We start from the raw sequence: 12,648 nt of genomic DNA on the forward strand, positions 1-12,648 counted from the left end.
CTCACATAGACAAATGACTAATATTTTTCAAAAAATGAATCATATTTCGAATTCCACTAAAGTGCACTAATTCCTTATAATCATGACCTATTGAAATAGATATGTATCTGTATGGGTGTATATATATATATATTCGATTCGATTCTATTTTTTCAGCAAATTTTAAAAATATAGGAATAAGTAGAACTTATTTTATATAAAAAATGTTAAAGACAATTTTTAAAACAGAAATTGATTACTAAATAAGTTAATAATTGGTTAATGTTTTATGTTTGACGTTATATTTTAAATTCATTTTTTAAAATTAACTCCACAAATAATCTTATAATAATGTTTAAAGTTAAATAAAATGTCTCACTATTAAACGACCGTCACATATTATATTTATAATTAAAAATATAAGTGACAAATTATTGTAATGATAGATAGATTTATTGGTGAATGAGTAGACTCGTGTTCGATCCTTATTGTGCAAGACATGCATGTATAATAACAAGACTAAGTTACATTGACAACCCTGAAATTTAGTGGTATGATAATCTGTATTATGTGTTGTATTTCTTGAGTCTATAAAAAGGTTAGAAGATTAGACTGGTGTATTTTTTTGTAAACAGTTTCAAGCCTAAGAATAAACTATAGAAGAAGATCAAGCAAAGATTATGCATCAGAGAAAAGATGTAGAAGCTTGGAGTTGAATAAATCCGTTTTATGAAAAATGTTCTAAGTCAAGATATCGACAAGTCACGGATCAAGTTATATAGAGAAGTCATTCGAGAACTCTAGAATGACTTATCGAGAAGTCCAAAATGGATTATAGAGAAGTCTCAGAGATATCAACAAGTCAGATGAAGATGTAAAGATTGGAGATATCAACAAGCCATTTCTGCACGTAGAGAACTCAGAGATATCTACAAGTCAAATGAAGATGTGAAGATTGGAGATATCGACAAGTCAATTTCTCACTAGAGATCTCAGAGATATCGACAAGTCAAAATGCATATAGAGATCTCAGAGATATCGACAAGTCATTTCTACATATAGAGATCTAGAGACCTCGACAAGTCAAATACACTTATCGAGAACTCAGAGACCTCGAAAAGTCAATTATAGTTATAGAGAACTCAAAGATCTCTATAATTCATTATACTTATTGAGATGTCAGTTCTCTATAGAATAAACTGGAGATCTTGACATGAAGCTCAAATACAGTAATACAAACAAGTCAAAGATTCAAGATTATCAATCAACAAATGATATATTCACTTAGATCAAAATTTTTACAAAAACAGCTTGAAGAGTGCAAGATCAAGGGCCAAGATTAACTAACAAAGGATGGTCACAGGCCTACAAGATTTGCAAAGATTTACTGAGCCAAAATAGAAAGAATTAGAGATAGTTTAAAAAGGGTTTAGTACATCTTATTGCATGCTGTGTAAACCAGTATTTTACTAATCTATAAAGTAAACATTGGTCCTTTGTTTTAAAGTAACAAACAGATCTAAATTTTCTTGTACTCTCTCAAAAAAGAAGTCGAGTTCTTATACTTTTAAGAACACATAATTTGTAGCAAGACAAACTTAATTAATATAAATTAAGTAAGTTTTGAAATATTATGTTTGTTGTGCTTGTAGTTTTAATTCTGCTAACATAATATCTTTATAAATTGTAAACTGCTTCATATCCAAACAAGTTTTAAAAAGGCTAAAAATCAAGAAAACACATTCACCTGCCCTCTGTGTTGCACTTAATTTCTAACAAGTGGTATCAGAGCAAAATCTGAAAGAAAAATGATAAAGATCTGGGAAATATAAGTGCAAAAAAGCTAAGTAGCATCAAGATTCCAACCTTTGACAGAGCCAACTATACACTATGGAAAAGAAGATGAGGCTGTTTATAAGGATGGCCAACCCTTTATATATTCTGATTCTCAAGAATGGCCCTTTCACTCCCATGGAAAGGGTTGAGGAATCTACAAATGGAGACATGGTCATCCCATCTCATTATGCCCCTAAGGACCCCTCAAAATACACTGAAACTGAGAAATTCTCTCTGGATAGTGTTAGGGCGAAATCACGCACTAATATTCACGCAAGTATACGTGTTCGCAAGTAATATAGAATACTTTCTAGTTCGTTCCCTCAGAGACTCAGACTAAATTATTGTCTAATTTAACTCACTCACCAATGTATGATTACTTCTCAATGTTAAGATAACACTTAAAATTGTTGATTAAATATTAACTATAATTAACTACTTAATTAACCACTTAACTAACACTTCAATTTATCAATAATAAAACACTCATGAGATCACAACTTCATTATTATTTCCTTCTATAGCCATAGTTATTACCTTTAGCATGTGACAGTGATGATATTAATCGAATAACACGAAACTGATAAAAGCCAACTTTCATTGTACTAATACCATTCTACCAAACATCCACAATTAAGATAGAAGTTGAATAGTCATCAATTATGTTGAGTTCCTATATGTCTACAGAAATTGACAACACAACTATTTAAGCACAAGTTATTCTTTTTGATTACATAGGGCAAATAAAACTGTTAGAGTTACCCACTAATCATGCACAACGTACATGAACCTATGCTAGCATGGCAAGTTCTAAATCTCAAGATCCACCGTCGCTTCACAAGAGATTAACACCCTATCTTATATGTTCGCGACGCACATAAGACGAATACGCACAACCAATACTAGATATCATGCAATCATCACACACTAAAGTATTAAACAATTAACTAGAGAATTCCATAATAAATCCGTTGCAACCCCATGATCACGATTAGCCCATAATAGAACTTATCGCCATCATGGGTTCATATGAAATCATGATAAACAAACACAAGAAAATATCAACTAAACTGATTATATTAAAACAGAGTATGTCACAAGAGTAAATAAGTCAAAGCAAGAAAACTAGCATCCAACGTTACAACGAAATAAGAATCACAAGAATATATGCTTCCTCTTCGTTGCTGTGTGCTAAATCGGTCTTCTTCCTTATCTCCTTCGCTTCTTGCAAAACACAATCTAAAACATAATCTCTTCTTAATACTCTGTGAAAAACGTCTCAAATCTACTTATATAATAGTCCCATAAAACTCAGATTACATAGAAGTTGGAAGCCAAACAGAAGTAGAAGTCTAAAATAATATATCTTTTTCCCCGACCCTGTGCGGCCGCTCAGCATTTCTGCGCGGGCGCGCAAGGCTGCTGCGCGGCCGCTCAGCATTGCTGCGCGGTTTCTTCGCCGTAATCTGCCCGTTCTTTTCCTCTCGCAATGGTGAACACATGCCAAGGCTTATTCTTGATGATTCCTTCTCCGAAATGCAACTAATACCCTGAAATGCATAAACACTAGAAAAACGCATCAAATACACAAAATACTTGATTTCAAGACACCAATTTAAGCCATTTTAAGACATTCTAAGTGGTATAAAATGCCACTTATCACACCCCCAAACTTAAATCGATGCTTGTCCTCAAGCGTCACAGACTCAAAAACAAATAAAAATATGCATGAATGCAATCTATATGAAAATGCAACGATCCCCCTTACTACAATTAACCAACCAAATTGTCACGTCTCAACGAATGCAGTTAGACATTAAAGATCAATAAACTCATGCAAACGGACATACAGCCAGAAACGTGGTGTGTGCAAATGCTTAAAAGATATGCTTCGGAACTAGACCAATTACTATGACTAGACTATCCTCAAGGCAATCCTACGATTATACAAAGAATAAAAATTCTAGGCACAAAGTGATATACAACACTACAAGAACTTTGGAGCTTACTACGGAATCGTGCTTTTTATTTACAACTCAAATGCTTATTTGACCGTGCAATGAGTGAGGTCCACAAAAGACTTATACAATGGTATCCATGTAACGAGCGTTAGGTTAGCGGATCCCAGACTCTAAAAGCCTTAGGTCACTAGGCACAAAGTCCCCTAAGAACTTAATAACTCTAATACCAAAGAGCCCACTCTTGATCAATTATGCAATTTTTTTTTTATAACTCTGAGCAAGTGCGTTTCGCTCCATCTTGCTCAACCCTAGACTACTCGCATAACATACGAGCCGGCTACTAGCCATTTGACGCCTAGCCACAACTAGCAACAAATTCCATTTTTACTCCATTTTTTTTCATGCCTTTACCACTAAGAACCTATTATTAAATTCCAAGCATAATAAATAGATTATCCTTGAAAATAATCAGATCATAACAACAATCTAGTCCTTAAGCATTCTCTAAGACTTAGTGACAATACAAGTGCTTCTAGCATGCATATCAACCTACACAACTTAATATCACTTTAATGCTATCACTACACTCGCCTCAATATCACAATTCAGTCGATAAATCATTGCAAAAGGGATCATGGTATATGCATGAGTTATATGATATGACAAACAAATAAAGCTATATAAAAAAAACTATATGGCAAAAATTATGCAACTATATGAACTAACTATCATGAATATGCAGCTATATGACACACACAAAATATTCCTTAACTACCACCCCCAAACTTAAAATCTTCACTGTCCCCAGTGAAGGTAGTAGAAAGGAACACAGGGTATACCTACTCGGAGTCATCATCATCATCACCCTCAGTGGGTGGAGTATCAGGCGGCGGGTATGCAGAGTCCTCACCAAAAACTGGCCACTGGATATCAGCTCCAAGGCCTCGAAAAGCAGTCCCTAACGCAATGGTGAGCTCCTGAGCAAACCTGCTCTGCGTCTCATATATGGCATCCATCCGCCGTGAAAGCCTCCTATACTGGGCATCACCCATCCCAGCACCCTCCTGAGCTCTCGAAGAACTAGCCTCACCACGCCCTGGCCTGGCCATAGTAGCACCTCGTGCTGGACGCCCTCCTGGAAGATGATAACCCAGCCCATGCTCCTCAGGCTCACCACCGGTCCACTCCTGCATCCCATTCAGAGTGCCAGAATCTTTCGGAGCTGCTGGCAACTGCAACTGCTCATGAGCCGGCCAGTTCACTCCTACTGCACGGCATAGCTTCGTAACCGTGGATGCATAAGGGATGTTCATATGCTTTGCTCCCCTCAAAAACTTCAAAATTCCTTGGTAGATAAACTCACCAAGGTCTACATAGTATTCCTCATTCAGAATTCCCCATAACAACTGTGCTCTCTCAACTGTGACCTCGTGTGTATGTGAAGAAGGCAAAATATTAGCACATATAAATGCATTCCATGCACGGGCATACCTGTTCATGGCGATCACCGGAAAGTGACGATACTCATTATTGGCTGGACTGCGGTTCCAAACTGTGCCCGGTCGACAGAGAGTCGCACAAATCAAATCCAAGTCAAAGTCCTCAGCAGTCTTTTTATTCCAGTTCTCCTCCTCGGGCTTCCTCTCTCGTTGTCCAATCACACGGCGAATCGCCGCAGGATGATAATCAACCGTCAGCCCACGAACTACAGAAAACTCATTCTTTTCAGCCTTCGCGTTCGCGTAGAACTCGCGAACAACACTCATCGGTACTACTTCGGGTGACTCACAAAAAGCTATCCACCCCTTCTCTGCAATCATGGGCAACAACTCACCATCCCTCCCTGATGGTAAAAACCCCCTCTCCTTCAGAATCGGCTTCCCCAACAGCCTAGTGTACTCCTCCTCCGCGGCTCTGTCAGTTAACCGAGGCCTTGCAGCAGTACCCCTTGATGAATCAGCAGTAGGAACTGTGCTGCTGCTGTCAATAGTGCGTGCTCTTTTGGGTGCCATTGATTTGTGAATAAAAGTGTGTAAGAACTGATTTTTGATGTTTATGAGAGGGTTTAAGTGTAGGAAGTTGTGGGAGATATGTAGGATAGGTGTATGTATATATAGGGTGTGGAGTAGGTTAAATTAGATTAGGAGTGGGGTTGAGGGATAAAATCATGGGGTAATGGGAAAAGAATTCGTGGGTTTATGGGCTGTAATGGGTTTTTGTATTTTTGTTTTTTTTTTTTCTGAACTGTAAAAAAAATTTTCTGGAACTCGACCCCTGCGCGGCCGCTCAGCATTTCTGCGCGGGCGCGCAGAGGGTCTCTGGAAAAAAAATTTTCAGCCCCTGTTTTCTGATTTTTTTATGTTTTTGGATAGGTTATTAACTTCTAAGGGTTCCTGTAACAACAATTCATGGGTTGCCTCCCACGCAGCACTTTTTTTTCGTCATTAGCTTGACGTTCCGTACCTTTCTCACGTAGTCAACAACATGGCACTAACCACCTCTCGGTTTGCCATGTCCCCATAGTAGTGCTTCAACCGCTGACCGTTAACCTTGAATGCTTGGTCCGAATCATTCTCGAAAATTTCCACCGCTCCATGTGGAAACACAGTTTTGACAATAAAAGGTCCAGACCACCTTGATTTCAACTTCCCAGGAAAAAGTCGGAGCCGAGAGTTGAATGACAGAACTTGTTGCCCTGGCACAAATAACTTAGGATGTAGCTTCCTATCGTGCCACCTCTTCACCTTTTCCTTATACATTTTGTTATTCTCGTACGCTTGAAGTCGAAATTCATCAAGTTCATTAAGCTGAAGCATTCTTTTCTTACCAGCTGCATCTAACTCCAGGTTCAATTTCTTCAATGCCCAGTAGGCCTTATGCTCAAGCTCCGCCGGTAGATGACATCCTTTACCGTACACCAACTGAAACGGTGACATCCCCAGTGGAGTTTTGTATGCTGTTCTGTAAGCCCAAACAACTTCATCGAGCTTTAAAGACCAATCCTTCCTTGCCCGAGGTGTTCCAAACCTTGTGAAAATTTGCTTATGAAGAAAATTTAGCACTGCCTTTGCATCATTTGTCGGTAAAGCTTTAACTTCGACCCATTTTGAGACATAATCGACTGCCAGCAAGATGTACTGATTATTGCAAGATGAGATAAAAGGCCCCATGAAATCGATTCCCCATACATCAAAGACCTCGACTTCAAGCATCACATTTAATGGCATCTCATCCTTCCTTGACAAATTTCCCACTCTTTGGCAACGATCACACCTTAAAACAAACTGATGAGCATCCTTGAACAAGGTGGGCCAGAAAAAACCTGCTTGCAGAATACGAGCTGCCGTCTTCTCACCTCCATAGTGTCCACCATAAACCGTGGAATGGCAGTCTCGTAATATCCCCTCCGTCTCACAGAACGGGATACATCTCCTGATGATCTGGTCAGCTCCCTGTCTAAACAAATATGGTTCATCCCACATATACCACTTCACCTCATGCAGAAACTTCTTCTTTTGCGCGGATTTCAAATTAGGAGGCATTATATTGCTGACAAGATAGTTTACAATATCTGCAAACCATGGTTCTTCCTCCTGAATTGTAAACAACTGCTCATCCGGAAAAGATTCATTGATTAACGTCCTATCTTGTGAAGTAGAATCGGGATTCTCCAACCTAGAGAGATGGTCAGCTACTTGATTCTCAGTACCTTTTCTATCTTTGATCTCTAACTCAAATTCCTGAAGTAAAAGCACCCAACGAATGAGTCTCGGCTTCGAATCCTTCTTAGAAACCAGATAGCGAATAGCTGCATGATCAGTGAATACTGTTACTTTCGTACCAAGCAGATAAGATCGAAATTTCTCAAAGCCAAAGACTATAGCCAAAAGCTCCTTCTCAGTAGTGGTGTAGTTCAATTGGGCCCCATTTAAAGTCTTACTCGCATAGTAGATCACATGGAAGAGATTTTTCTTGCGCTGTCCCAGAACTGCACCTACCGCATAGTCACTCGCATCACACATCATCTCAAATGGTTCTGTCCAATCTGGTGATGTAATAACTGGTGCCGTGATCAAACTCTCCTTGAGAGTTTCGAATGCTGCTAAACATTCATCATCAAATTTAAAAGGCACATCTTTCTCAAGTAAATTGCACAACGGCTTAGATATCTTTGAAAAGTCCTTGATGAATCGCCGATAAAAACCCGCATGACCGAGAAAACTACGGATTCCTTTCACTGAATTAGGTGGGGGAAGATTTTTAATGACTCCCACCTTGGCCTTGTCCACCTCCAGACCTTTGCTAGAGACCTTATGCCCAAGGATAATGCCTTCACGCACCATAAAATGACATTTCTCCCAATTAAGCACCAAATTAGTTTCCACGCATCTTTTGAGTACGACGCGCAGATTATTCAAGCATTCATCATATGAGTGTCCAAAGACGGAGAAGTCATCCATGAACACTTCGACGTTATTTCTAATCATGTCAGAGAATATAGCCATCATACATCTCTGAAAGGTGGCCGGGGCGCCACATAACCCAAACGAAACTCTACGAAAAGCAAATGTGCCAAATGGACAAGTGAAGGTAGTCTTTTCCTGATCCTCTGGTGCAATACAAATCTGATTATACCCGGAATACCCATCCAGAAGACAAAAATACTCATGTCCCGCCAATCTGTCAAGCATTTGATCAATGAATGGGAGAGGGAAGTGATCCTTCCTTGTGGCTTTGTTCAATTTTCTATAATCCATGCATACTCTCCATCCTGTCACTGTTCGAGTAGGGATGAGCTCATTCTTTTCATTTGCGACCACAGTGATACCTCATTTCTTAGGTACACATTGCACGGGACTCACCCACGAGCTGTCAGAAATAGGATAAATGATGCCTGCATCTAGCCATTTCAGAATTTCTTTCTTCACCACCTCCTTCATGATCGGGTTCAGTCTTCGCTGCTGTTCCACAGTTGGCTTACTACCTTCCTCTAACAGAATTTTATGTATACAATATGAAGGACTTATCCCCTTGATGTCTGCTATGGTCCATCCTATAGCCGATTTGAATTCTCTCAAAATCCTTAAGAGCTTGTCTTCCTCACTACCTGAAAGGTCAGCTGAAATAATAACAGGTAACGTAGATGAATTACCTAAAAAGGCATACCTCAAGTGTTCAGGTAATGGTTTAAGCTCCAAGGTAGGTGCTTCCTCTATTGATGGTTTGAGCTTCCCTTCAGCATTCTTAAGGTCAGAAGTACCAAGAGATTCAAATGGTATATCCAGCTTTCGCTTCCAGGGAGAAGCGTTCAAATATTGTAATTGCTCGTTGCTATCTTCATCATCGCTGTCAAAATCCTCCACTAAGGCCTTTTCCAATACATCAGACATTAGCATGTGATCGAGTTCCGAAGTAACTGCGGAATCAATCACATCCACTTTTAAACACTCCTCATCTTCTGTAGGGAATTTCATTGCCTTGAATATGTTGAAGGTCACATCCTGATCTTGGACCTGTATAGTAAGTTCCCCTTTTTGCACATCTATCAAGGTACGGCCAGTAGCCAAGAAAGGCCTCCCCAAGATTATGGGAATCTTCTTATCTTCCTCAAAATCCAGAATAACAAAATCAGCAGGAAAGAAGAGCTTATCCACCTTGACGAGCACATCCTCAACTATGCCCCTTGGGTAAGTAATGGAACGGTCCGCCAATTGTAGCGACATGTATGTGGGTTTTGGATCAGGCAGATCCAGCTTTTTAAAGATCGACAACGGCATCAGATTAATGCTTGCTCCCAAATCACAAAGGCACTTGTCAAAAGTTAGATTGCCAATGGTGCAAGGAATGGTGATGCTTCCTGGATCTTTCAGTTTTGGTGGTAACTTTTGTTGCAGAACCGCGCTGCATTCTTCCGTGAGAGCAACGGTTTCAAGGTCATCCAGTTTCACCTTCCTTGAAAGAATAGTCTTCATAAACTTTGCATAACTAGGCATTTGTTCCAGAGCCTCAGCGAAAGGTATATTGATGTGAAGTTTCTTGAACACCTCCAGAAACTTCCCGAACTGTCTATCCAGCTTTTGTTGCTGCAATCTCTTAGGAAAAGGTGGTGGAGGATAGAGCTGTTTCTCCCCTGTATTAACCTCAGGCAGAGTGTGTTCAACAGTAGTCTTCCTTGGTTCCGCCGCTTTCTCCTTTTGCTTTGATTCTTCATCCCTAACTTCAGCTTCGACTTCTTTTGCCTTTTCAGCATCAGCTACTTTTCCAGACCTTAAGGTAATAGCCTTGACTTGCTCTTTGGCTTCCTTCCTGCCTGGTACTTCCGTGTCACTGGGAAGAGTGCCAGGTTGACGATTGAGCACTGCATTGGCTAATTGACCGATTTGATTTTCCAAGGTCTTGATAGAAACCGCCTGACTCTTGCACAACAGCTTAAGTTCCTCAAAATCAGCACTAGTAGGTGCAGCTACACTTCCCTATTGAGGATATGATTGCCTTGTAGCATACTGCTGTGGTTGCTGGAATCCAGGTGGGTTAAACTGTTTACTCACTCCTTGCTGATATGGTGACTGAATAGCATTCTGATTATTTCCCCAGCTGAAATTTGGATGATTTCTGTTGTTAGGATGATAGGTCGCTGGCACAGGCTGCTGTTGTCGCTGATAATTATTCACATACTGAACAGATTCGTTGACAAGAGAACACTGATCCGTAGCATGAGAACCTGCACAAAGCTCACAAACCTATAGCTATTTGATTAACTCCATACGTAGCCAAAGAATCAACCTTCATTGATAGCGCTTGGAGCTGGGCTGAAATAGCGGTGGCTGCATCAACTTCCAAAATACCTGCTACCTTGCTTGTTGTCATCCTCTGAGTTGGGTTTTGATGCTCATTTGCAGCCATCGTCTCAATAAGATTGTACGCCTCAGTATAGCCTTTAGCCCATAAGGCTCCTCCAGCTGCTGCATCGAGCATGGGCCGAGATTGGGCCCCCAAACCATTATAAAAACCAGTGATTACCATCCAATCCGGCATTCCATGATGTGGACATTTTCTCAACATTTCCTTGTAGCGTTCCCAAGCCTCGCACATAGATTCTGTAGGTTGCTGCGCAAACTGAGTAAGAGCACTCCTCATAGCAGCAGTCTTTGCCATTGGATAAAACTTCACCAGAAACTTTTGCGCAAGATCTTGCCACGTAGTGATGGACCCAGCTGGTTCAGAATGTAACCAGTCTTTAGCTTTATCCCTCACTGAGAATAGGAAAAGCCTCAACTTGATAGCCTCATCAGTCACGCCATTATACTTAAAAGTACTGCAGATCTCGACAAAATTCCTTATGTGCATGTTGGGGTCTTCAGTTGCCGCTCCTCCAAAAGAAACAGAATTCTGCACCATCTGAATAGTGCCCGGCTTGATTTCAAAGGTGTTAGCTTGAATAGCCGGATGAAGGATGCTTGACTGAATGTCATCAATTTTAGGCCGAGAAAAATCCATAAGAGCTGGATCAGCTTGAACAATACGATCTCCCATGTTTACTGGTTCTTTCTGCTCACTTCCTGAATCCGAATCCTCAAAATCTAACTTCTCCGGTGTATCAAGAACTTCGTCTTTCTCCTCAGCTGTATCTAAGGTCCTCTTGCGAGCACGAGAATGAGTTTGCATAAACGGTTGCTAAAGTACCTGAAACACAACCGAAAAGAGTAATTAACTACTACGTCCTAATCACTGAGTCCTAATGACCAATGATGGTAAGTACATAAACTAAATAAATACGCCGAGTCCCCGGCAGCGGCGCCAAAAACTTGTTAGGGCGAAATCACGCACTAATATTCACGCAAGTATACGCGTTCGCAAGTAATATAGAATACTTTCTAGTTCGTTCCCTCAGAGACTCAGACTAAATTATTGTCTAATTTAACTCACTCACCAATGTATGATTACTTCTCAATGTTAAGATAACACTTAAAATTGTTGATTAAATATTAACTATAATTAACTACTTAATTAACCACTTAACTAACACTTCAATTTATCAATAATAAAACACTCATGAGATCACAACTTCATTATTATTTCCTTCTATAGCCATAGTTATTACCTTTAGCATGTGACAGTGATGATATTAATCGAATAACACGAAACTGATAAAAGCCAACTTTCATTGTACTAATACCATTCTACCAAACATCCACAATTAAGATAGAAGTTGAATAGTCATCAATTATGTTGAGTTCCTATATGTCTACAGAAATTGACAACACAACTATTTAAGCACAAGTTATTCCTTTTGATTACATAGGGCAAATAAAACTGTTAGAGTTACCCACTAATCATGCACAACGTACATGAACCTATGCTAGCATGGCAAGTTCTAAATCTCAAGATCCACCGTCGATTCACAAGAGATTAACACCCTATCTTATATGTTCGCGACGCACATAAGACGAATACGCACAACCAATACTAGATATCATGCAATCATCACACACTAAAGTATTAAACAATTAACTAGAGAATTCCATAATAAATCCGTTGCAACCCCATGATCACGATTAGCCCATAATAGAACTTATCGCCATCATGGGTTCATATGAAATCATGATAAACAAACACAAGAAAATATCAACTAAACTGATTATATTAAAACAGAGTACGTCACAAGAGTAAATAAGTCAAAGCAAGAAAACTAGCATCCAACGTTACAACGAAACAAGAATCACAAGAATATATGCTTCCTCTTCGTTGCTGTGTGCTAAATCGGTCTTCTTCCTTATCTCCTTCGCTTCTTGTAAAACACAATCTAAAACATAATCTCTTCTTAATACTCTGTGAAAAACGTCTCAAATCTACTTATATAATAGTCCCATAA

At 39.5% G+C, this 12,648-nt stretch overlaps 1 non-coding gene across 1 annotated transcript; it reads left to right on the forward strand.

The window, feature by feature from the left end:
* Nucleotides 1–10,809: 10,809 nt before the first annotated feature.
* LOC141722300 (small nucleolar RNA R71) lies at nt 10,810–10,916 on the forward strand. Its single transcript, XR_012575318.1, has one exon. It is a non-coding gene; the product is annotated as a small nucleolar RNA R71 (small nucleolar RNA).
* The last annotated feature ends 1,732 nt before the right edge of the window (nt 10,917–12,648 follow it).

The sequence above is a fragment of the Apium graveolens genome, chromosome 4 (assembly GCF_009905375.1).
Source record: "Apium graveolens cultivar Ventura chromosome 4, ASM990537v1, whole genome shotgun sequence".
Lineage (NCBI taxonomy): Eukaryota > Viridiplantae > Streptophyta > Magnoliopsida > Apiales > Apiaceae > Apium > Apium graveolens.